We start from the raw sequence: 26,314 nt of genomic DNA, 5'->3' as shown, positions 1-26,314 counted from the left end.
AATATGTGGGAGTGTAAGAAACTAGGAGGAAATACACAAATATCAGACATCTATTAATGTCCAGATAATGTGTGATGGCTTTTAAAGAAAGTACAAAATCTAACCCTTGCAAAAACCATGTGATGTAGGTAATCACCCCATTATATAAGGGAGAAAAAGAAGCCTTTAAAAAGTTTGAAAACTTGCCTAAAATCACTTAGAATATGCTTTCTTTGTATTAAAATATTTGCTTTAGATTGAGGTCACCTATCCAGAGGCCTCAGAGAGAATTTCTTACCTTTTACCTACCTCTCACATCTGAAGCATATTGGTGTCATCTCTTAAATATAAATTATCCCTAGGTTTTCAGCTAAACATTGCCCTGGCTTGCTTGGTCCCCAAGGCAAGCCCCTTCATAAATCCTGGCCTCATTTTCCTCTCATAAAAAAAGGTTGATAATAATTACCTCAATATTATTATGATGATCAACTGTAGGTAACAGCACTTCAGAGAAACTTTAGATCCTATAAAACCACAAGGTATTAATTCACTTTTCTCCTTTCAGACTTTCCTCTTTTTGTTATTTTTTTAAAATTTGTTTTGAGAAATTTTAGACATAAAAGCATAGAAAAGGATCCATAACAAATACAAAACTCTCATGGCCAGAATAGATGATTATCATTTTGCCATCTTCTGCATTTAGTCATTTTTAAAAAAGAATTAAACCAATTGGGATATAAAGAAATTTTCCCTCCGTGGGATGCTGAGTCCCATCCCTCAAACTCCCACCCACCCTACATTCCACCCCCTGAAGATTTTTGTTTACACTTCCAATTCCTAGTTATATTTTTGCATTTCTATTCACATCCATAATCAGTACACGGTATTATTTTTATATGTTTGAGGATGTATTTGTTAGTGTGCAACATACAGCTCTGGGAGGCTACGAATACAACAATGGTACTGGTCAGATAGGATCCCTGCTACTATGGAGCCTCCATCCCAGCAAGGTGAGACATAGTTCAAAAATTAATCAATTTATCCACCGAGCAACTGAAAAGGAAAAATATTAGATGGCTATAAGTGGTATGCAAAGGAGTAAAACAGGAAAATATGCTAGAGATTGATAATTTTAGATTGAGTGGTGACATTAAAGCTGTGCAATTTTAATTATCTGCATGAATATTCTGCAGAAGGGTTTTTAGGTTTTTTTCCTCCAGACATGATGCTGACTTGTTCTTACAACAGTTTTTTAGAGGTTTTTTTCCCTATACATTTTATTTGTATTCTAGAAACTTGGAATTAAGCATTCCCTTCAGTGAAGATTGAACCTAGCTTTGATAAAATTATTTTCTCAGCATATGTATTTTGGGGGGCGTGTAAAGACACAGGTTTGTTTCTTGCACACAGGATGTATTCATCACAGGTTGGCTCTATCTTGGCACTATATTACTCCAGGACCCATACTCTGGACTGGAGCACAATGGTCCATTCCACACTCAGGAATAATAATGGTCTTCTTGTCTGAAACAAAGAGAGTGAGAACATGGTGAATGGTTTATTAAAGATTTTCTGAAATACACCACAAAGGACTTTCATCATATTTAATTGTCCAAAACAAATCATATGGCAAGCCTGATTTCAATGGGACTTGGAATTATAATCCTCTACCAAGGTAGGCTACATAATTTCCTTAACCTGTCAACTGAATTTCTAATTCAGATGTCAATTATTCTCTGATTTGTTTTTTTACAGAGAATTTATTCTATGTAAGACATTGTGCTAAGAACCTTAGGATATTCAAAGATAAATAAGATGTCACCCCAAGGCTGATAATGTAGTAGCAGAGATAATATATGCAAATTATAAGGCAAAAATAACAGTAGCAATAATAAGAGCTACCAATTATTGAGGCCTTACTGTGTGTTTGTATGCTTCTGATCCCTTATCTCCAAGGAGGGGACATTTTAACTCTCTTTCTCCAAGGACATCGAAATTTAGAGGAGTTCATTCATTCAGTACAAAATATTTATGCCTGTCTATGATAAGCCAGCCACTGTGCAAGGTGCAGAGAATATAAATGGTTACAAGATGATCTGACCTTAGAAGCCTACCATCCAGGAACAAGTAACTGCATGTTTTTGCTTTCCATTTGTTTTTCTGTTTAGCTTAGAATGATGACCTCACTAGCACATCCCTGTTCTCAAACTCAAACCCCACTTTCCCAATAAAATCTTTCTTAATCCCAGACAAAGTCAGGTACATCTCTTACACGAACGATTTCATGGCACTATTTACCTTTACTTCATATCTCTCATCTCAATTCAGAATTATACCTTTATTTGCATCATTATTAATCAAACTATAAGCTTCCTGAGAACAGGATTCATATTGGGATTTTTAATCATTGTAATCAATGCCTAGGAAAAGTACACAATATTTTTTCGTTTGTATGTAAGAAACAAAATCAATAGATATCATATACTTAACATATATCATGTGTCTATAAGACAACTGTACCAAGATTATATTATTTAATTATTTATATTACTTAATTTAATCCTCATGTAATGTATGAAGTAGGGAGTATAGAACATTTTATTGCTGATGATGCTAAGGTTCAGACAAATAAACTTTTCAAAGTATCACTTCTAGGGAGTGGCAGAAGCTGAATGACTCCTAAGCTCAATTTCTTTCCTACTATGTCATACTGATTCAAGATAGAAAAAGATGTATATTTACATATGTACATAAGTGTATATATAGACTTTTATACATATGCATATACATTATATATATATATATATATATATATATATATATATATATATATATGAATGTACATATATAGAATATGGCAACCAAGGTTAAACACCTCACTCATCTAGTCATCTATCCTAAAACCCATTATCCATGCCTGTTTTCAGGTAACATTGAGGAAGCTTTCAGCTCAAGTGCCAGAAAACATAATGCAGAGTGCATTAAATTATAAAGGGATTTATTATTTCACTAGAAGTCTGAAGGGCAGCTAATTCTTCAACTGGTCAAGTGCAGCTCTACCATTTCATTAGGACTATTGGTTCCTTCTTCTTTCATCTCTATCAGTTTGAGGATATTCTGAAAGCTAAAACTCTGCTCAGTCACATTGTGCTGTTGCAGCTCCCGACATTATGGGTTTCACTCTTCACATAATACTGTTCATAGTAGAGAAAAGGGATTCTCCATTGGGTGCAATTCCACATGCCTATAATCCCTGCTACTCGGGAGGCTTTGGCAGGAGGACCACAAGTTCAAGTTCAGCCTTAGCAACCTAGCAAGACTGCTTCAAAATAAAATAAAAAAGACTGGAGATGTAACTTAGTGGTAGAGTTCCCCTGGGTCCAATCCCCAGTACTCCCATCCCACATACACACACAAAAGGATTCTCTTCCACTCATTTCTCTTTTAAAGAGCTGAATAAAATCAGTTATGCCCAGAATAACTAAATAATGGAACAAAATCTTTGTTCTTATAGCAAGAAATAAGGAGAAGATACCTATTGGGTAGTCAAGCAACATCACGCCACAGCTGTTTCTACTTTTAATGTTGTTACCATGATTTATTTCCTTATCTTTCTCTCTAGATTGTAAGCTACTTAACAGCAAGTCCTGCATGTTATGCATCTTTGATACCTTTCTGCTTGTACTGTTTTCTGTTTTATATTTACATATATACACAAACATATATACATACACATAAAATCTATAATTTTAATACTTTATAGGGAGTAAATATTCAATTCATGTAAGTTAAATGAATGAATTTTAGGAATTGCTTTTGGAAAGATAGGCAGCATACGTATGGGGAGTTTTGAATAGCAGCCATCGGGTTTTAAAAATGTATGTGGTAGGCAATGTGGAGTTTTAAGCAGATTAGGATGGTATGGGTTTACAGGAGTAGTTTCAGAGGAGTCCGTGAACCCCCTGAAATGTGTGCAAATATTGTGGGTGTTCAGAAGGTCCTGAATTTTCATGAGCTTCTTAAAGGTTTCCATGAGCCAAAAATTTTAGCAGTGGGTATAATAAATTGGAATGGAAAGAAAGCATAGAGGCCAGAAGAGCTGGAAGAAATCTTGGAAATCATGTGCACAAAACTCTTCCAATTGGAACTCAGGAAAGTCAGGTTTCCATGTTGGGAACATAGGAAAAATTTTGAAGACATGTCCGTGGGTGCTCTTCACCTGGTTTAATCTCAGGTTCATATCCAGGAGCTTGCAGTGATGAAAGGAGTGAGCAATAATATCCCAACCAAAGGATGGACTTTCCTGTAATACTAGTTTTCTATAGCCCAGCCTCACTTCCCCACCCACATTTCCTGAAGTGGCTTAGATTTTCATTCATTGCTTTCCTTCCTTGAATTGTTTTGTTCTTCTCCTTTCCTCTAAAAGAAACTCTCACCAGTGGCCCTCTTGTTGATGAGGTCTTAGGTTAATGTTTTCCAAGGAAATTGTCACCACCTCCTCTTGTCAACTTACTAAGCCAAACACACCTCCTTCATGTCCCAAAACCAAAGAACAGGATTTTCTGGTACGTGTGCTTTGTAGCTTGCAAGCACATCACTGAAAGGAAACCTGAGTCCTGCTCAAACTTCAGGCAAAAAGTAGGTGAAAATGTGATGGATAGACATATCCTACATCATACTAGACCCTGAAAGGATGCCCTTTTCAAAAGACCTGGGGATTGTAGGGCTTAATAGTATCTTTGGACACGAAGAAATGATGCCCTAGAGAGCTCAGGACCATGAAAATAGTGTAAGCCTATAATTGAAGGGGCTTCCAGATATTCAGATAATAGCAGGAAGAGAGACACTATGCCCCATTTTCCTGCTTGTTCTTCAAAGTGATTATATGCTCTGGCATAGGTCTATGGAAAATTGCAAGGCAGGTAAAAATTTTTTTTGGCATCTACTTTTCCTGCTTTCTGCTTCTGAACTCAGGCTCCCTTATCCTTGTTCACCTCATTTCTGAATTTTCAAATTATCTATAATTCCCTAGAGCTTCTAACTAAAGTCTATTATTCCACTGATTGATTAGTTCAATTAATATTTATTTAAAATCTAGTTAGTGTTAGGCATTGGGTTGCTCACTGGGATACCGAGAGGGCCATGACAGGCACCTGCCCTTGAGAAGATAAATTTGCATGGCTGAGGAGTTGGATTTCATCCCAGAGGCAATTGCTTTTTAACCCTGTTTGTGTATTAGTTATCTGTGGGCATCTAAAATACAGTAATACTGTTCCAATGGGTCAGCAGACTTGGTGGATAGCAGACATTGCTCTTTAGGTTTTTAAAACTTCACAGGCATTTTTGCTGCTAGGCCAGGTAATAGGAAATTAGTGAGTCACTAAAAACTTCTGATCATAGTAATTAGGAACAGTTGCTCAGATTTCTTTTAGAAAGAGAACAATTGTGCTTTTTCTCCTTTTGTTTGTTTGTTTTTGCAGTACTGGAGATTGAACCCAGGCATGCACTACCACTATGCTACATTTCCCAACCTCTTTATTTTCTAGTTTGCAACAGGGTCTCACTAAGTTGCCCAGGATGGCCTCGAACTTGCAAATCCTCCTGCCTCCTTATCTCAAGTGGCTGGGATCACAGTCATCCTGTTTCTCCTAATTCTTCTTGATGCTTTTAGTTGTTTTTCACTGAAACTCTGCCAAGTTTTTTTTTTAGTTTTCAGTTCTATGCAATTAAGGAGTTACATTATTCCTACCCCATTAACTCAATTGCTTTTTTTTGTTGTGGTTGGTAATGGTGCTGGGGATTGGACCCAGGACCTCATACATGCTAAGCATGCACTCTACTCAATTACATGTTTGATATCAAGAGAAAATAGGAGTCTCTGATTATTCTCCCCAAAATACATTGTTTTTTTAAAATCACATTTATTGTACTTATTCCTCCATTAGTATTTAACTTTATAATTCAAAGATTTTTCAACCATTATTGCCTAAAACTTGCTTTAGGTGCTTATTAGCAGCATCTCTCCCTAGGTTCCACACCCAGTGAGTCTGATTCAGTGGGTTTGGGAGATGCTCAGGAATTTGAAATTTTCCAACTTTTTCACAATGTAGATTTTTTTTAAATAAATGAAATGGTTTTAAAAAGAAATAAAAAAAGAATATCACCAAGAACACCTTCAAGTTCTCTACTTTAAATTAAAAATTGTTTTCATTTTGCCACATTTGTTTTCTCTACTTAGTGAATGCATGGTAGTATATTTATCATGTATTTTTATTTTTCAGAACTATGTGAAAGTAAATTTTGGATATCCTGACGCTTTGCCCATAATACTCCAAAAGGCATCTCCTCAGAATAAGGGTATTCTCCTACATAATTAGGGGAAAGATATCATTGCTTCAAAGATATTTCCAAGATATTGTCTAGTTTTTTTTGTATCTCAATGGACATCTTTTAGTTTTCTCTCAAATATACGACCTATACCTATGGAAGTTTTAGACATCCTGGTGGGCAAATGGAGGAGAACGTTGGGGAGCAAGATGTACTTCAGGCCAAACAAAACAGGTTTCAAGTTGGTTCTGGGTAGATTTCACAAAGCAGGTCAGACAAATGTCTCATCTTGCCATAATGACCATTCCACTTGATAGTTGGACAGGTCATAAAGCAATGTGGATGCACTCCCACACACTAGTCTTAACTATAAAAAAGGTGAAAAGTTCTTTCCTCCTCTGGGGAACTTCAAAGAAAATCCTCTTGTCCTCATTTTTATGATAGAAAGGTGACTGGTGAGTGTACATTAAGGCATCTACATGACTAAATACACACCCTGACTTATGGGATTAGATTTGCTTCAGCATACATCATTAAATAACTTCCTGCTATGATTGAAGGGTTAAAATCATGAGTCAGTATGAGATTTCAGGGGAGTAATAAGAAATAGGGATCACAGGAGTTGTAGTGTGATACTTCTGCATGCTCTCTGATACTATCTCCATAAAACAATATCGGCTGCTACTGCACACAGTATGATTTTAATATGTTCTTTTAATATTTACAGTGTGCCTATAAAAGACTTTGTAATAACAGCTGGTAGTTCCCGTGGTAATTAATAAACGATAGCAAAACCATCATCAGATTGCTTTGGGAAAGTCTCTCAGAATGCTGGCCTGGGGAAGATTCCTGGGTACAGGACTTTCTAAACCTGAGGTCGACTCCTTTTCACTACTTGCCTACATGGTTCCATAGATGCTTTTCTCTGAGTTCTTTCCAAAACAGCAAAAACTAAGGAGAAAAAGGAATGAACAAAGAGTTTGACTTTGCAAATTAAGTAGCTAGCAAAGCTAACCTTCCTGCTTGTGCTCTTCATTCTATTGGTGCTTCTGTCCCCAATTCTAACTGGTCTCTTCTCTTTTTGTGATCTTGTCTTAGAGATAAACTAAGTCTTCCTCATCCTAAAACACAAGCAGGAAACAAAACATTAACTCCTTTTATTACCAATTTCTTGCAGTAATAATGCCTCCTGCCTCTAATTTCCAAGTAATCCACTTTCTTGCTAGTTCAAATCACCTAGTTATTAAACATACATTGAATTACCCAGGAAAATTCTAGTCACCAAATCTAATGGCCTTTCCTTAAGACCCATGATCCTTAGCATGACCTTTCCTCAGACTTTCATCTTCTTGATCATTCCTCTGCCTGTCACCCATCCCTTTTCTCCCCTCCCTTGACTTCTGCAAACCTTCAGTATCTGAGATAGACAAAGCTCAGACTCAGAGCCCTCCTCAAGGGTCTGCCAACCACTCTGACTCTTCTTTCATATTGTTCATTAATTCAACCAACTCATTGAGCACCCATGATGGATCCGACATTGTGAGAAGAATGGAAAGATATGTAAAAATAAGACTGGATCAGTGCTCCATGTAGCTCACTGTCTTGTGGGGAAGATGTATAAGCACATAGATAATCCCAACCTGATGAATGAGTCAGGAGAATCCAATGGGAGCCCAAAGGAAGGTGCCTTAAACTGGTTATTTCAAAGGAAGACACTACCAGACATTTGCAGGGTGAGCATACAGTCAGCCGCTGTGGGGGCATGGAAAATGATGGTCCAGAAAGCCAATCTGTAAAATGGGGATATACATTAAAAGGCAAGGCAGAGGAAGGGGATGAGAAATGGGAACAGGGAAAAGACTGAAAATGCCAGATTATGATGACATTTTATGCCATGGTAAACATGTCCTGTTTTACAGTAAACACTTGAAGCAGGGAATAAGAATGGTTAGATTTGCTTTTATGGACAAGTGCATGAATGACAGTATAGAGAATAAGTGGGGGTAGGAGTAAGATTGGAGGTAGAAATGTACTACTGCAGTTTGGGGTAAAAAAAATGGCAACGTGAACTAAGATAGTGTTGTAGGGATGGAAGGAATGAATTGTTTCAAGACATATTCTAGAAGTGGAATTGATGGGGTGGTTTGGTGACTGGGTATAGATGGATTGAGAGAAATAGAGAAGATACATTCCTAGTTTTCTAGCTTTGGCAATAATTATTCTGGAATTTGGGATATGGGGTAGGGATAGAGTTAGGGTGCTTTTGATGAAAGTTTTTTTTTCACCTTTCTTTTTAAATTTTTTTGAAAGATCAGTTTTTGAACATGTTGGGTTTGAAGTTTTGAGGGATGTGGAGAATAATTTTTCATAGCATATAACTAGGGTTTTGTTCTTGTTCTGAAACGAGGCTCTTTTGATTTTGAAAATTCCAATGAGAAGAAGTTTAGGGGACAATAAGAAATTAAAAATAGCGAGAAGGCTTTATATACTCTTATTCTTATCAAAAGCAATGTTCAAATCATATGTAGATGTTACTCATACTGTCTTTAGCCTTCTACCTTAGCATGAGAGTAATACCAGTTGAGTTACTTCTTACACCAGATCCATGTCTAAGTGCTTGGCACACACTGACTCATTTAATCCTCAGGTGTTCTACCACGATGACTATTATGTTACCTTCCTTTTACATAAGAAGAAACTGAGGCATTGGGTAGTTAAGTAAGGTAGACTGGGGACAAAGTCAGGCATTCTTTCTCATTATACTCTTTCTGAGATTGAGTTTCTAATTATCCACAAACTCTGACATATGGGGGCCTAATATGGCCTGCTGCCTGTTGTTGAAAATAAAATTTTATTGTTATACAACCATGCCTGCTCATTTACATATTGTCCATGGCTGCTTTGCAATACAATGGCCAAGTTAAATGGTTACTACAAAGATTATTTCACACACACACACACACACACACACACACACACACACACACTATTCCTATCTGATCCTTTACAGAATGTTTGTTGACCTCAATCCAAAGGGTTCTAGTCACCTGAGCTGATATTTTTCTTTGTGTGTGGGGGGTTGAACAATGACCATTGTACCTTACAGCCAAACTTCTGCAAATAAGATGTTAGAAACTGATCCTTTTTTCCCCCAATGATAAAACCAAGCACCACCTCATTTGCCTTACTTGTCAGGATTAAAAAGTGACAAGTATCTTTCCCTAAGCTATTAATGGAGATAGTTAAAGGACAAACAGATTAAACATTAAGTTGATGTGCAGGTGCAATGATGCACACCTGTAATTCCAGCAAAAACCAAAACCAAAAAGGGCTGAGGATACTGAGGATGTGGCTCAGTGTAAAGTGTACCTGTGTTCAATCACCACAAAGAACTAACAACAACAACAAAAAAAGAAGTTGGTGGCTTGTTTTTGATTGTTCCTACTCTCTTACAGGAAATGAGGCAGAGAAACTTTTTTTACCTTTCATGGCTGGTCCCAAAGGCTTTGCATCTATGTGAACCCATATAACAAACATCTGGGGGTGGGGTTTTATTTGAATTTGGGTCTGCAACTCAATAGAAAACAGTTAGATATATTGACTTGCGAATAGTTGGAACATAGGAGATTCTTAATCGTTTTTTTTTTTTTTTAATCAAATACTTAAATATACAATAGTCACTTTTCAAGACTCTGCCTTCTTGTCTCTGCTCTTACTACAACCCCTTTCTTTGGTGACCTAATCCACTCTTACTGTCTCAACTGTTCCTGCTGGTAGAGATCTCCGGAAGCCATTTAACATCCTTGAGGTTGCTTACAATCTCTGCTCCAGTCTTATTTTATCTATTGATATGACATTTCTCTCTTTTTTCTCTCTCATTTCTCTCTTTTATAATGAAACCTCTCAGGGGAAATCTCAATCTCCGTCCTTCATGTACAAAGGGCAGAATCATCAAAATCCATCAATTTTTATTACTTATTTATTTTGCAGGGATAGGGATTGAATGCAGGGCCTTAAGCCTGTTGAGCAAAGGCTCTACCACTAAGCCACACCCTCAGTCCTGCCCTATTTTACAGTTGTTCTTGACATTTTACCAAGGCAGGACTTTTCATCATCTTTTTAGATAATTTAACCTTCCCACTCTCTTCATCCCACTTACTTAAATTAAGCTGCTTCTAAGTAGACTAAGGGAAAAGGGTGACCTGCTCAAAACATTTCTTCCTCCCACCTTGGAAGAATCCTTGTGTAAACTGTGGAGCCTCATTATGAGAAATGACAGTTACTTTATTGTGCAATTGACTCAGAAAGGTTCCTGAAGAATCTTGATTTTTGAGTCCTGACAATGGGAAGCTTTCATCATTAAGTGGGTTGTTAAGACACAATCAGTCCAGGAACAAATCTGTTGTTCCACAAAATCAGATTCACTGCCTTTCAGGGAGGAAGGGCGCTCCTACACAAGAGTGGGAAGGGTGGCATCTTCTCTGAGGTATGCTCCCATTGAGGGATTCTGAGGTGAGTCTAAGGGAGTAGTATTAGGTTGGTGTTTGTTTTAAGATGGGATGAGGAGAAGAGGGAATTAACTAGGAATTGCATGTTTCCAAGAGGTGAAGATGACTGAGCAACTAAATATCACCAGTGACAAATGGAAATAACAATTTTTCTGAGTTGTCATCTGTAAGAAGTCAGTAATCATCCAAAGAGGGGGGTCATTATGGCATTTTAGAACTGCTGCATGACCTTTGCAGATCATCCTGTTAATTTTGCACCTGGATTTGTCTGTCTTCCTAGCCTGATTAGTGGCAGGACTTCTTTTGAGTTCAAGTTGATTTTCAGTCTTTCTATCTCAAATAGATTTTAACTCAGTGTTAATGTGGAGATTAAGTGCACATAAACATTCACCAAGATAAATTTCTTCATTGGCCCTTAACCAAGTATAAGAATCTCAAATTCACCTTAACAGAAAATTCTTAAGCAAATGGCAAGCAAATACTAGGTTCCAATTTAGGACATTTAGATCTTTCCAAATGCCCTATCGCTCTGCTTTTTGATAATGCTACTACCCTTGCTAACAGTCTCTTCTGGCTCAAAGTAGGTCATTGCCCTTGTCTGAAGCTTGATGGTTCTTCAATAGACATAACATTATTTTTGAGACTCACCATAACTTGACGGTTTCTTTCCATTTGCCTCTCTCTCTTTCCATGTACTCTACATTTGAGCCACACCACATGGACCCTTGCATTTTCATGTATCCATGTCTTTGTTCAATCACTTCCCCCATTCTGAAATTTCTTTCCCTTTTTTGTCCCAAAATCTTATTCTTGGGGCTAGGGGTATAGTTCAGTGGTAGAATGTGTGCTCAGCATTCATGAGATCATGGGTTCAATTCCCAGAACTCTCCCCAACCCCTGCAAAAATATCACCAAGCTTCCTTAAATCAATATCCTATTCCCAGTTGCCTGATGCAAGAACTTTTCTCCATGTAATCACCCTTACCCATCCTATTGAAGTTACTAGCTGCATCTTTAGCATTTTCATAGTATTTTGCTTGTAATTATTCAGTGTTGCTCTTATCTTCTAAACACACAGTGGTTTTATAGTTTTCCTTTGATATTTAAAAAAAAGTTATTTTACTCACCCTTTTTTCCTAGGAAGAGTTCTTTATGTAAAATTCATGACTTCATTGTGATGCTCTCAAAAGTGTGAGACAGTGGGGCAGTGTGTAAAACTTTGTCCATAAATGTATGTACATGTTTACATACATTGTGTGTGTGTATGTATTTGTGGAGAGAATCATCAACTTTCATCACATGCTCAGAGATATGTTATCCCCCCCAAAAAAAAATTAAGAACAACTTTTAGATTATATTAGACTACTGTGGAATGGGCATTCTGCCACTCAAACAGATGGAGGAGATGAGTATAAGCAACCAAGAAATCACGAATGTGCATCAAATGTGGGTGCAAAGGGCATGGAACCCATCTGGGCAGGTGGAGAACGCCATCCACCCAAAGCTGCCAAGGGCTATTAGCCTGTATGATTAAACTCTGGATTGCACTGACTTTTGAAAATTGCAGTAAAATCCAGTCCTCCTTAGTCATGGCACAGAAGCACAATAGTTGACTGAATTTATCTACCTAAATGCCCTGAGTATGCCTTTGTTAAGAGCTAAGTTAGCAGTGGAAGCAATGTCATTGTCCTCATCTATTTTTTAGATAAATATGAATTTAGTTAATAATCACATTTCAGTCCATCACAGGTCCATAAAACAGACTGGAATTTTGGAAGAAAAATATACTGTGATTGATATTATCTGTCTATCTATATCTATATTTCCACATACTATCTTCTGTGGCAGGAAGGCACAATAATCTAACTGCACATCACTGCAATATATGTATTCTTTCCATCCTTACAGTAAATATGAAAAGATTATCTGATGACACAGGTGTCTGATGCTTAGGATGAAATGACTTGACCTTCAGTACAGAGGATAGACAGGACTTATAGTCTTAACTGCCCATGCTAAAAATGTTTCATGATTTGAAAATATTTTTACCAACACTTCTCTCATTCCTGTGGAATTGACTTGGCTGATATGAGAATGTTAACTCACACACACATAAAGGCATTGGAAATATAAACACTTTTGATTCACATTCATATGCCTTTCAATTAATTCTGATTTGGGCATGTTGAGATCATTTGACCTTAATTATTCCCTTTCACAGGGGTAAATGAAGAGAGAGCAAAACAATATGCAATTCAGGTAGCAGGATTTGGGGAAGGGGTTTCTATGTGTTTTCCTTCAAAGTGACTCCTTTTATCTAATGTTTTTTTTTTTTCCTATCCAAACAACCCAAGTTACAAAAATCCTACTATATCAAATGAATTATGAAAATCCAAGCTAATTCTTCCAAAAGGAATTGTGACTAGTCTTCAAACCTATCTCTGTATGAATGGGGTCAAACCAATCACTATCATTTGGGTTCTTTTGGAATACAATACTTTAGGTCAGCAATTCTGAAATGTTAGTGTGCACTAGAATCTTGGAAGACTTGTTAGAACACATATTGCTAGCTTCTACCTCCAAAATTTCTATTACTATAGATTTGGGGTGGAGGCTGGAGAATGATTTCTCACAAGTTCCCAGGTGCTACTGCTGCTGTTGGTCTAGGATCTATACTTTGAAAACAACTAATCTATGTCTTTAAGATCACAAGGGGTTTGTAATCATTTCAATCTGGATAAAATATATTTTTAAAACCCTAGCAATACAAGGTAACATAAGGGTTCCCCAAAGCTACAATGAATGTGGTCCAAGAATAGTGGTGAGGGGGAATTCTGGGATGTCAGGATTTCAGCTGACTTTCAAGTTGGATCAGGATTAAAATGATCGGAGAGAAGATGGAAGACATTCATAATATGAGGAAATAAACCAATTTAGTTGGAGCTAAGACTTGAGAGGTAGGAAGGAACCTATTGGTAGAAGGCTTTCAATTCCATCTTATGTACAGACTTCATACAGCAGGAACTATTTCTTCCATCCACACCAGCTGCCCATCACTGCAGAAAGTTTGAGCTTTTCAAATTCCTTTTAGCTGGGATGAGATGGGAAAGGTTTTTTTAGTGTATTTCGTAGGTTTGGTGAAGATACCAAATTCTACCGGGATGTGTTGTTAGCATTGCTCAGTTAAATTATTTTTCCTATCCTACACGGATAGAAGAGCTGACAACCTGTGGAGTTCTGAAATAAAAGTAAGGCTTATTTGGCTACGGATGGAGGTTACCAATAGGAATAGGAAAAATCTTGGATGGCTGTAGTATCCCAAACAGAGGGTCAAAAATGGGTAAAGCAAGCACTACAGTGCAGTACTTTGCAATGATTAAGGTGCACTCCTAAAAATCAGCCGGAGATCCTGTTAAAATGCAGGTACTGATTCAGTAGGCCTGATATTATGCACTTCCTACAAGTTCCAGAGGATGCTGCAGACCATACTTGAAGCAAGGTACCGGGGGACGTCAAGAACACGTCAGGGGGGAGAGAGGCCTGTTGGCCATATCCTCTGAAGAAAGGAGGATACTTGCAATCCTTAAGGATTAGGCCCCAACCCGGTGCAGTGAAGGGTGTGGGGACGAGAAGGACGACCTGGGCAAAGCCAGGAAGGGGACCAAAGGGAAGGGCGGAGACACTGAGGTACTTCAGGTAGAGTGTTCCGGTGATGGCGGCCCACCGCGCGATTTCTGGTCTTTCGGCCCTCCGCGGCTCCCATCGCGGCTCCTGGGCGCGAAGCGGAGACTGCTACGGAGGCGGCGGCGGCGGCGGCGGCCGATCCCTCCCCGCGCGGGCGCGCGGGCATGCGGACACCCAGTCGGCCGGTCCTGGCGCTGGGGCTCCCGGAAGCGGAAGAGGAGAGCGGCCGGGCCTGGGCGGCGGCGCGGGAGAAAAAGGCGTGGGTAGAGTCGCGGGCGGTCGCGTGAGCAGCGGCGGCGAGAGGCTAGCCAGCCGGCGCCGGTAAGTGTGTGCAGGCGCGGGGGGGAGGGGGACGCCCCCGCCGGCCCCGCCCTCCCCGCGGGGCGCCGGGCCACCGACCCGGCTCCCAGCGCCCTCGCGGTGCCTCCCTAGCCCTAGCTGCACCTGTCCCCGCGCGCGCTCGGAACCCGGGCTGGGAACCTCGGGACTTCTCCGCGCCCTCCCAGCCCCAGGCCTGGCGGTTTTCAGAGCACCTTCTGCCAGCACCGGAGCCACCCGCCGGTGCCCCTCCCATAACTGGTGATGGGTGGGTTCCTGCTCTAGTGGATGTGATTTTGGGTTAGTTAAAAAACAAAGTCAATGCCTGGAGTTTCCTCCCTGTAAACCAGTTTCCCTTTCTGCACTCCCTCCCGGAGACCTGCACCAGGATTCCGGATTTCTCTCTGCTGTGACAGAACCTTTCATTCATTCTCAGACCGCTGGCGAGAAGCGGCAAAGGACTACCAGGAGGAGAAATAGTTGGCTCTTTTATTGACCTTCTTCCCCCATCCCCAACCAAAGGGGTTTTAGAGAAAATTTCTTATGGGTGGATGGCAGCAGTTTGCACTTGTTACCATTCCCCCTTATAGGTTGCTGGATTTTAACTGGAGAGACCATTTAAATTATGGTCTTTTTCAAGCTATATTTTGGTCACATTTTTAGATCTCTTGTGAGTCAGTGGAGAATGTCTGTATCTCCAGGGCTAAGAGGACTTGACCAATTATTTCTTGAAAATATTGCAGTACAGCAGTCATAAAAGTACAAGAGGAAAAAAAAATCAAGGTCATTGTGGGCGGGCTATAAATAAATCATAGGTAAAGTTACTGTCTAAAGACAAATAAGGATAATTAAGTGCAAGTTAAAAAGATGTTTCAAATGGTTTCTTCTGCTACTATGTTAATATGTGCACCTAAAAGCATTCACTACCTAACTTGTGGTAAAAATAATAATAGTACTTACCATTTGATGACTGCTTAGAGTGTACTGTTCCTGGATTAAAAGGCTTTTTATGTAGTATTCCATTAACTTCTTCCAACTCTTTAGATTTATTTTAAAGATAAAATTCAGAGAATTGCTCTTTTTATTGGCTTAGTTGTGCTATCACTTAATAGCAAAAAGATTTTTGAAAAAGAGATGAGGTGAGAAATCAACTGGAAAGAACCAAATGAGATTTGGTTTTGTGGAAAGTAAAACCAGATTCTATTCCCATTTCTGTTACTATCCAGCTGTGGGGTCATTGGTAGGTCAGTGACCCAGGTTGTTTTCTTATCCATACAGCTAAGGAGTCAAGACTAAATTCCTTAAGGCTTATTCTTTATTTTAAAGCTTTTCCACTTTTTATTTTCGAAAATTGCCATGTTTGTAAGACTCTTAACATGTGGAAGGTATATTTAAAACATTCACCTGATGAAAAATATTAGTAAAATTTTGAGATAGTGCTAGAATAGATCAACTTTAGAATTCATCATTTTGCACGTAAAACAATAGAACTATGCTGGGTCTCTTCAAACTGTTGAGATTTCTGTTAGTTTAAACATATGTTAGAAGCTGTGGTTGGAGTAAATGAAACAAAGCATGTTTTGAAAATGGGTGATAAGAATTATGTCATGTTGCCTGTCTATAGCATACTTCGTTTAATAAAAGAAGTTTAAACATTTAAAAATAAATATATATAACCATCAGCTTAATAAGTTAGATTCTAAGACAAAAAGTAATCAGCGAATCATAAAACTTTTACTTATTTTCCCACTGCCTGATTTAAATCTATGTTTTAATTCATAGTGTGTGATTCAGAACCTGTGAAAAAGTTCTTGAATAAAATAATGCCATGGATTAGGAAAGAAACTGATTGAGAAATCTAGTAGTGTCTCCATGGAGCTATTTTCCTGGAATTGTAATTAAGATTGAGTCAATGAAAATTTTTCAGCATAAAAGGCTACACAGTGATAGTGTCAGTACCAGGCTTAACAGGGAAAGCAGAGGAAAAGCTGTTTTTATTGCCTGAAGGTTATTAGTAAATTCAGCTTTACTTTTTGAATAAAGAATATAACTTTGGCAAAGTATTAAGTCTAAGATTCAAATTTTCAAATGTGTTAGAAATAAAAGAAAATTTAGCACCTATTGGCATAATCAGTTTATAAATACCTCATCAAATTTGAAAATGTTTGACATATTTTGAATCAATAATAATAATAATAGTAATAAATAGGAGAAAGAATTGGAAAAATACCAGTCTTATTGCCAGAATAGTGATTTGTTGGTCAAGAATTCCTGATAAATTGGATCAACTAGTTTAAAAAGCACATTTTCATGGACCTGTGAAGCTGCATTGATAGCTACCTTAGTATAATGGTAATTTGCTTATTTTGTTGCCCTTTTTAGATCTACCCTAGGCAAAATGTGATGTTTTCCAAGTTTGTCATCTGCCCTTTAGGCCTTCTTTTCCTTTGTATTATTCCTCCCTGTGTAAATTAACCTTCTTCTCCATTTTGGAGGCTAAATCAACATCAACTCTCCTCACCTATGTGCTGCTCCTTTCACAAAAGGTCAGGTTAGATAAATTGGTATTATACCATTCATATATACTTTGCTTTTAATTCTAACTTAAAATGCTCAAGTATGATCTTAACTGGACTTCTGAAAGCCTTAAATTATAATTATAGAATGAATAACTTTCACATATGCAGGATTTTCAGCTTCAGCAAGTAGGTGAGGAGAGATTTTCCATCTAGTGTTAGTGTTTTTAGATTAGGCCTGCTTTGGTTAATTCTGGTGCAAAGACAGTCTAATTTAGTTTCTTTTTTATTCTTCCAGTATATCTTGGTACAGTGGGTATTAGGTGGCCAGAAGCTGGCCTACCTTACTATTTGGAAGACATGCCTTATTTATACCCAGGAAAAACCTTAGCCTCTTCAAGTCTAGCTTTTACCATACCTGAAGTTTTTTTCCTTTTACTTTCTTATTTAATTTAATACACACACACACACACACACACACACATACAAACACACACACACACACACGTGTATGTGTGTTTGTGTGTGTGTATATGTTCAGATGAAATGTGTCACATACACACACACATATGTGCGTATATGTGTGTGTGTGTGTGTGTGTGTGTGTGTGTGTGTGTGTGTATTTTAAAGACAGGGTCTAAGTTGCCCAGGTTGACCTTGAACTTAGAATCCTGACTTAGACTCCCTGCTAGGTGGGATTATAAGCATGAACCACTGTGCCCAGCTTCTTTGTACCATTTTTGAAGCAAAGATTCTCATTGCTTCCTGTCTCTATTCTACATTGAATCTTGCTTTTTCTATCCTTTCTCCCACATTCCTTCCTTCCTAAATGAATATTCCCCACATAGATATTTGGTACTGACTAAAACAACATTTGGTAGTTTTAATTGCTGTCATCCCATATCTTCTAAGTTATTTCTACTATTTGTTAGAAGATTCAGATGAAATACGTCACTGTAGTGCAGTATTATTAATAGAGATGCAGTATTTTTATTTATTTTTCACTCCTGAGGCAGGTGTCCAGAAGAGCAGGTTTATGTGAAGAACAACAGCTTATGTTTAGTTTTGTCCAGAATGTAGTGGCTTAGATACTTGTTCTACACTGTAGATTCTTGAAATCATTGATGGTGCAAGAATGTTATGCTTTGACACTTTGCCCCACCCATGTTTTTACAAAAATCTTCTTGGAGAATTTAGCAATTGATTCAGAATACCCTGCTTTAATTATATAGTCTCATTAGCTTCTGAAATCAAGGATGATTTTCTTCCATGCTTCATTTCTCCTTTTACCATCCTGCTTGCACTTGAAAGAGATTAGATTAGGGGCTTTTTTAGTTCGATTATTCTGTTTTAGATCAAACTTCTATTTTTGGTTTTGTGCTTGAAGAAATCCCAGGGAAACATGTAGAAATATAACTTTACTACACGCTTGTGGTATAACACTAGCTGAAAGGCTATACTTTTTGAAAAAAAAAATTTTCCCCATAACAAGTAGTTGACAGATTTTGGTGGGGGAGGAAGTAAATTAGCTGAGGTATGGTTAATATGTATCACTACTTTTAAGGATAGGACCCTGAAACACTGTTTCATTCTAGAGTTTTAAAAGGAGAAGTAAAACTCATCTTTAAGTTCCCCTCTCTCCCCTACTTCACACTTCCCTTTAAAGTTACTATTTTGGAGATATTTCTTTGCCAGGCAACTTCTCATTTAAGCATGATTACAACCCTGTAAGATTGATATTTTTAGCCCCATTTTAAAGATGGCCAAACAGAGCTTGGAAAGCAAGCAGCTGTATTACCATTTGAACATGCTTCTCTGTTTTAACATCTGTACAAGATATATTTACTACTCTGTTGATAATAAATGGAATACCTACATGATATCTTAAAAATTACTTTATTGGTTAAGTATTACAGGCAGCTAGAGCCTCATGTTTAAGTAGAGCTAAATGCCATGATTAACCATTTTGCAGAGTAGGATAAATCAAATCAAATAGCTTTATAAGTATATTTAAAGATACACAGCTGTAACTTTGTTTTCTAAACTAATTTTTGCTTGTAATAATGTTTAAAATTTCATATATTGATCTAGAATAGTATTAATTTTCTCTTGGCCCTTGCAAAAAAATTTTTTTGGTATGTTTGGTAACTTACTCTGTGAATTGACTATATTTTTTCTGACATAGCTATGTTAAAAATGTTTAATGTCATAGTTTTGAAACTTTGTAATATTGTAATCCCAAAATTTTTAGGATTTTTGAGGTTACTATTATTTTCATACTACATAGATGAAATTTAATTTCAACGTAGTGACAGTGGTATTGATCTAGCACGGAAATGTTAGTTGCATTTTGCATGCTATATCTGTAATAGAGCTCTAATAACTGTAAATGTTTGTTGAGAATTTTCTTGATGTTAAGCCAGTGAGTGATGTGGGTTTGACTCATGGATGATTTGCCAGTGGTATTACCTAATGTTACTTACAGAAACTACTGTTTTGTTGAAACATTAGGAAGCCACCCTAGAGTTATGGCCTTAGTGGCATTGCTCACTTTGGCTATGTTTCAGAACTTTTTGTTGTTCCACATCTAATTGTGTTTGAATTTTTTTAAAAAATACATTCATTTGCCATTAGGGTAGCAGCTCCTTAACTTTGTCATATGGTATTTTGTTTTTAGAAGCAAGGTACAGCAAGGAGACCACTTTAAATTAGGTTAAAAAGTTGGAGTAGAAAGAAATGACATTTGACAATCTAATAATCATGCTGCATAGAAAAATTGACCTTGGGAGAAAATACAGGTATTGTTCGTTTTATAAGTTTATAAGGGAGAATGGAAATGTATTGATAATCATTGATGTATTTTTCACATTCTCACTATGTTATAATTTTGTTGTTGCATTGGTAAACAGTGCACTTCATAAATTCATAGCTTGTTCTTTATTTCCTGTCTTGGAGAATGATACCAACTTTATTTAGTCCCTAAGCCAGAGATTTAGGACTAATCATATAATCTGCCCTTTACTTCATTTGACCACTATGTCCTATCAGTTTTTTTTCATTAAAGTTCTTCTAGATCTGTCCTCTTTCCAGTATGTTTTCTGTTGTGTCACTTCATAACACAGACATACCCCATAGCCCTTATAAATAAGCATTTCTGGGATGCTTACCATGTTTCTCACCATTTTTCTTTCTCTTTGTTGTACTGATGATTGAACCAAGGGTGCTTAACCACTAAGCCACACCCCCAGGCTTTTTAAAATATTTTATTTAGAGACAGGGTCTCGCTAAATTGCTGAGACTGGCTTTGAACTCATGATCCTCCTGCTTCAGCTTCCTGAGCTGCTGGGATTGCAGGTGTGTGCTGCACTTGGTGTCCTTCATCATTTCTTAGGTGACATACTAGTTTGTTGTTTGTTAAGTCAGTTTCAGTACTTTATCCATCTACCCAAACTTAGCCATAGGATCTTTGCTTTTCTTCTCCAAATACAAATTTGATTCTGGGATTTGCTCCCTAAAATCCTTTAATGGTTTTCCATTGCATTCAGGATGAAGTCCAGACTCATTGACATGATTTCATTTCATAGTGCTTTTTAATTTGAGGATCACTCTTTATTTGGTGTCATGAATTCTGTTTAGTAGGCTGTGACCAGCATCATATATTTTTGATGAAGTAAAATCGAATAGCAGTATCAGAGTGCATCTTATGTAGAAAGGGTAAAATGTCTTTCTTTAGTTATTCATATATTTTTGTGTATACTGATAGTGTTGCGGAATTTATTTCTTTGAATTGATTATGGTCAGGAGGTTGTCACATCTTTTTTTTAATTAAAAAAGTAATTTTTTGTAGGGGCTGGGGATGTGGCTCAAGCGGTAGCGCGTTCGCCTGGCATGCGTGTGGCTCGGGTTCGATCCTCAGCACCACATACAAATGAAGATGTTGTGTCCGCCGAAAACTAAAAAATAAATATTAAAAATTCTCTTTCTCTCTCTTTAAAAAAAAGCTTTTTTGTAGTTGTAGATGGACAGAATACTTTTATTTGTTTATTTTTATGTGGTGCTAAGGATGGAACCCAGTGCCTCATGCATGCCAGGCTAGCGCTCTGCCACTGAGCTACAGTCTCAGCCCAGGGTTGTCACATCTTAACCTATGTTCCAGATGCAGTGATTCTTGTCATTTCCATTTACTTCTATTTCCTCTGCTTGCTTTTACATCTTTTCTTGTTCTATTCTCTCGGTTTGAAAAAGCTTCTGTTTTTCATTGAGCTCATTCACAGGCTTCATTGTCTCTGAAAATCTTTCCCTGATGACAGCTTACCATAAGAAAGAAGTTGATTGTAATGCATCCCAGCACACACATGCATCTTCAGAAACCTGAAAAATGTTCTATGAACTAATACCCTTACTATGTGAGATGCATTTTTGCCCTCTTTCTTAGCTTCTTTTACATCATAATTGATCTTGTCTCTTTACTGGTCAGTCTCCACTGAGTATAGTGTCTCTTTCATCTATATCCTGTGTCAAAGCATAATATAAAGTTAATAAATATTGATTGAATTAATAACAGTTAATTGGTATGCGTTATTGTAGAACTTATTATTTTAAGCTTTAGCTATAGGATCTAACTTTTATGGTTGACTCTTCTGGTGGTGGTTTCACTGTAGGAGGATAACTTTTTTCTTAGAATATTTTAAACCAAAATTTCTATTTTAAACTCTTCTGTTTTCTGTTTATTAATTGTGAGTAGATGCTTCTAACCTCATATCTTGGAAGATATTACTTGCATTTTGTCATGTAAGTGATCTCAGAATCTAAATTTTACTTTGAAATTTGTGGTCAAGGAAATTTGATGATGCCCAAATGCTGGACACGTAATGCTTTTTTGGTTTTATGGGAATTAGGTGATTTCAAAAGAGAGAACTTTCATCTGTAATGGTGATCAAGTGCAAATTCTGCAGGGATGAATGGCATATGAAAGCATTGAATCAGGTGGAATTGAATCATCTTATTTTTTAATTTAAAAGTTTTTTAATTGTCATTTTCATAGAATGTTTAGCTGCTTACAATTTTTATCTTTGTGAGAGATGATTGTTTGTTAAACCATTAATAGATTCTCATGGAGAACAGTTATTGAAGAGAGGGTCCATTTGGTGGAGTGTAATGCAAAAAGAATGAATCAAGATAAAACTTCTAGATGCAAGTACCAGAAAAATTACAACACATCCCAGTGAATTTGCAAGTGGTAAGTTTTCATTTTACGGTGGGACTATGTTTCTCATTTATTTAGTATAGTATCCTTGGAGTCTAATGTTTGTATGCACTTAATTGTACATTAGCAAATATAGTTTGTTTACAAATTTTATATTACATTTTAACTAAGCGTATTTTTTTAAATTAGACTTTTTATAAAGAAATAAGCTGTAAATAATACGAGTCACAGGAATATCTTTCTAAATTGCAAATATTACGTTGTTTTATGGCAGATCCTTCCACACAGCAGTTTTTAAAAATCCTAATTTTAAAAATAATATATAGTGATAGAGGCTCAAATTAAACATTTATAACACTAATGCTGTCACTTAGTCTATTTTTAATAGACTAATTATTATCATAATAATTCTAAATTATTTTGAAAATAATTTAGAATTGTATATAATACTGATAAACTTAGAAGAACATATAAATATATACATAAACTAGGAAAGCCTTCTTCCTCACTCCTCTTTCTCTTTCAGTTCAGTGATAATCCAGTTTGGTTGATCTGTTTTCTTCAAACAACTTTTCCCCTCTATACACATGCAGAAATTACTTATGTGTAGTTTTTGCTAAAAAAAAAAAAAAAAAAGTTATAGGAACTATTCTTCAACTTATCTTCCCAACATTTAATTTTGAAAACTTTAAACAGAAATGTGGAAATCAATTTTATAGTGTTAAATCTGAATACCCATCATTTAGATTTTATAACTATTATTATTGGACTTCATCACATATTCATCTCTGTCTATCCATCAATCAGTTTTATTATTATTTTTTGATCCATTACAAAGTAAATTGCAGGTATCAGTATACTTCCTCCTCCACATACTTTAATATATGTCATTAACTAGAGTTCAGTATTGATTTACAGGGGTTTTGTAAGGTTAGTTTACATACCATGAAATGCAATAATTGGAAGTGTACATTTGCTGAGTTTTGACAAATTCACATACTTGTATAACTCAGACTCCATATCATGGTATAGATCTTTATTAGCACTACAGAAAGTTCCCTTATGCCTCTTCTTAGTCTGCCCCTATCCCTTCTCTTCTAGAAAAGCTACTGTTAAAATTTCCCCCCTTCCCACCATAAAACTTAATTTATTAATTCAGTAGTACATTATAGGTAGTGACATGCACATATAGGTCTGCCTTCCTTTTTTTTTCCCCCTCAAAATTGCAATAACTTGGGAATAGTCTACACTATGGATGTATTATAACTTATTTGATCATTCCCCTCTTCTACATGGACATGTAGGCTGTGCTATATTTTTCTAATTTACAAGAAGTGCTGTGTCCTTTATACCGCCTTTTATGTATGTATACTTGTATACTCTCACGAGTACCTTTGCCGATATTACTAAAAATAAAACTGCTGGGTAAACGGGTTTTACGTTTTGATATATACTGCCAAATTACCCTCCCCATATGATTGTATCAGTTTATATGCACATTGGTAATTTATGAGAGTGCCCTTTCCCTGTGTCCTCTCAACATTGAATATCATCTGTCTTCTTGAAAGTTTTTTAATAAATTGATGAAAAATATACCTAGTTATTTTACATTTCCTAATCAGTAATGATTAGCTATTGGATTTTATTTTCTATTTTTGAATTGCCTTTTAATGTATTTCCTTTGTATGTCTCTTATCGTTCATGTGTTATAGTATTTTCTCCATGGATACTGTATCTTTTGACTTGGTGTTTGGTGTGTTTTGGAATCAGGAATTTTAATTTTTATGTGGTGGAAATTATGGGTTTTGTGAAGGCCATCCTCATTCCAAGCTTTTAAAACCATTGGCTGTTTTCTTCTTCTAATTTTGCTTTTTATTGAAATTAAGAACCAAAAGATCATTGGAATTGAAGTGCCAGGAAAAATTTCATATGGAAAATGAGATTCAAATTGTCCTGAATTGTGAGTTAAACTTAAATAGAGTTAAGGAGAATAGTGGGGACATTTCAGACAGGAGTAATGAATGATGGAATGTGTTTTTCATATTCATAGAACTGCCATCAAACCACTTTGGCCAAGATGATGAGTCATACAAAACTGTGTTTGGGGATATACTGTGACAAGATTTCTTATAATTATTTTGGCTAATCTTTATGATTTTCTAATTTCTGCATTCTGATGTTACCATTTTCTGTCATATAGTAGTTTTCTGTTATTTTTCTTTTCCTAATTCCATAAATATTCTTCCTGAGGAAAATATGTGGTGAAATACAGTTGCCTGAAAAGGCAGAAAAGGAAAGGTGGTATCCATCCCATTGGAAAAATCTGAACATCGTAAATATTTACTCAGTGTAGTTTAATTAGAGTTGAATTATAATTTCTTTAAAAATAGTTTGTGCTGTAGTAATTTACATCATTATGAAATTAGTCATTACACTCAAGTTTAGTTACTAGATAGTAATCTTTAAAAATCTTGAAATACCAGTGTATCTACTAGTCACATCAAAGTTTGAGTTATGAGTTCACCACTTAATATTATAAATTAGTATGTTGCTAATGAAAGTACTTAACAAAATGCCACCCTTAAGACCAAGCAGCAGCATTGTATTCAGCTTGCTTGTTGCTCAGGATGTGTAATAGTTTCTGTTCAGCCATAAGCCACGACTGGTAGATATTAACTGACTGGAGTGATCCTACAACTCTACCAGTTATGTGTTTGTAGTTGTAATCAGATTTGGAGCTCTTTGGACAACCGTTTTCTTCTCTACAACCCTGTTTTAAGGATTATGTGGCACTAATTTTCTCTCACCAGGTATTTATTTAAATATTCAACATCTTGTTCATTGTTTTATTTTTCTATCCTGTGCTCATTGTTAATTGGGGTTGCTTGTTCTTTTAGAGCTTATCATTTTTGCATTCAGGAAAAAATGGACACATTTTTAAATGATACTTTTTACTATGCAGTATTTTCTGTTGTGAGGCTCTTTTATGGATGAGAAAATTTTGCTATTTTCTGGTAGAGAGAAATGAAAACAGTTTAAAAAATGAATGAGTATTTGTTAATTTTCCCACTTGTTTTGCTGGTTTGTATGCTTTTCTGTTTCTAATGTTAATAAAATTAGAAATAAATAATGAAATTACTCTATTCTGTGTAATTATTAGAATTCACATTCTGTTTTTTAGTCCTGAACAGAACTGAAACATTAAAGGACAAAAAGGTACATGAAGTTAATAATATTGAACATGTTGAGAAACAGAACCTTCTGTCATTTCTTTTAGCACTTGGTAGTTGGCAAGGCTGTAAAAAATTAACATTCTTTGGAATGTTTCTCTTTTTAGCTGTGTAAATAGCTTACCATTTGCATATGAACTTCTTTAGTTTTTAAAATACTGATTCCTATCAAATTACACAGATATTAAGCTTTATCCTCTCTGATTTTCTTTAATGATAACTGATCTGTCTTTTCATTTTCTAATGAAGGGATAGTGAAATTTAGCTTTTACTTTTAAAAACCTGGGTACTATTCCTGTTTTGGAAGTCTTATGCAAATACTAATTTGGGCCATATCTGACTAAAACTGTTGAATGGTATTGCATTTGAGTTCTTGTCTCCCCACCTCCCTTCATTTCCCAGTATTTGCAGGATCTAGGAAGGAGAGACAGATTATTCCTTTAAGAATTAAATAGCTCCTTAATCTTTATTTTGGTAGCTTTATTTATTTTTATTTTTATTTTCTGTTATATGTGTGTGTGTTTTAGTTATACATGATGGTAGACT

The 26,314-nt window shown here is 36.4% G+C and overlaps 1 protein-coding gene across 1 annotated transcript in view; it reads left to right on the top strand.

The window, feature by feature from the left end:
- The first annotated feature begins 14,738 nt into the window (after positions 1 to 14,738).
- Positions 14,739 to 26,314, top strand: part of Zdhhc21 (zDHHC palmitoyltransferase 21) — a 62,700-nt gene continuing 51,124 nt past the window's right edge. Inside the window, exons 1-2 of the mRNA XM_077797855.1 lie at positions 14,739 to 14,819; positions 22,440 to 22,571. The gene's annotated coding sequence lies outside the window, so the exon portion shown is untranslated. The remainder of the gene's footprint in view (positions 14,820 to 22,439; positions 22,572 to 26,314) is intronic.

Source organism: Urocitellus parryii, chromosome 4 (assembly GCF_045843805.1).
Source record: "Urocitellus parryii isolate mUroPar1 chromosome 4, mUroPar1.hap1, whole genome shotgun sequence".
Lineage (NCBI taxonomy): Eukaryota > Metazoa > Chordata > Mammalia > Rodentia > Sciuridae > Urocitellus > Urocitellus parryii.
The sequence above is the reverse complement of the archived record's forward strand: the minus strand, read 5'-3'. Positions and strand labels throughout refer to the sequence as shown.